Source organism: Cyprinodon variegatus, unplaced genomic scaffold, assembly GCF_000732505.1.
Source record: "Cyprinodon variegatus isolate N-32 unplaced genomic scaffold, C_variegatus-1.0 Scaffold1677, whole genome shotgun sequence".
NCBI lineage: Eukaryota > Metazoa > Chordata > Actinopteri > Cyprinodontiformes > Cyprinodontidae > Cyprinodon > Cyprinodon variegatus.
Genome location: NW_015152130.1, coordinates 72,620 through 73,759, shown reverse-complemented (window position 1 = coordinate 73,759; position 1,140 = coordinate 72,620).

The following is a 1,140-nucleotide window of genomic DNA, read 5'->3' as shown; positions in this document are numbered from 1 at the left end:
AAGAGCAGCATGCAGCATTTGTTAGCATAACACATGTAGCCACTGTAGCGTTCTCCGTCCTATTCTGTGTTCTGTGACTTTAGTTGGACATGGAAACATTTCAGTTTCTCAAAATTTAGAAAATATGTTATAGGAGTCACGTGGGCAGGCGGACAAGATGGCAGCTGGCTAAAGGCTCTCCGTCCCCGACATGTAATTAGATAATTATATTATAGTAAGGGGCTCATATCTGGTATCGTTCTCTGTAAGTGAGGTGCCGGTGTGGGCTGAGGACTCCTTTTCTCTGGAAAAAGCACTCAAATCCTGCAATGGCTGCAACGAAACACGCAGAGTACAGGCCGCGCGGTGACCCGCAACAGCCCGCCACACGAGGAAGTACAGGGGGAGACATCTCCTCCTAACTTAGCGAGTTTGTTCTCAGAAGTGGTTAAAATGAGTACCATGCTACAAAATGTAGCTGCTGATGTCTCAACAATAAAACAGACGACGTCTGAATTGAATACAGCTGTGGCAGCAATGCAAGAAAGGCTAACGGAGGCTGAAACACGCATCTCCTGCACAGCGCAGGTAGTGAGGGAAGCAAACTAATGGAAGCCATGATGAACCGCATGCAAGTTCTCCAAAATCACAGTAAGAGGAATAATGTGAGAGTTATTGGGCTGAAAGAGACTATCGGTAATGATGGGACACTTCTGAGCTGTGTTCGGAAGATGCTAACCGAGGGGCTTGGAGTTAGTGATGATGCCGAGTTTGATATTGAGCGAGCTCATCGGGCCTTCGCACCGCTACCTGACCCCAACCGAGCCCCGAGACCGGTTCTCATTCGATTCCTCAGGCAATCAGCGAGGGATAAAGTGATTATGGCAGCCAAGGAGAAAGGAGGGTGCAGGCTGTCAGTGTTTCCAGATATGACTAAAGAAAGCTGCAGGAGCGCAAAGCTAAATACACCTTGACCCTTCCAACTCACACGTAGTTGGAAGGGTCAAAATATGAGCTTCAGCTCGGCCAAAGCAGCAGAGACGTTTTTCAACGAGGAGAACGAGCAGGGGGAGGACGAGCAGGGAGAGGACGAGCAGGGGGAGGACGAGCAGGGGGAGGACGAGCAGGGGGAGGACGAGCAGGGGGAGGACGAGCAGGGGG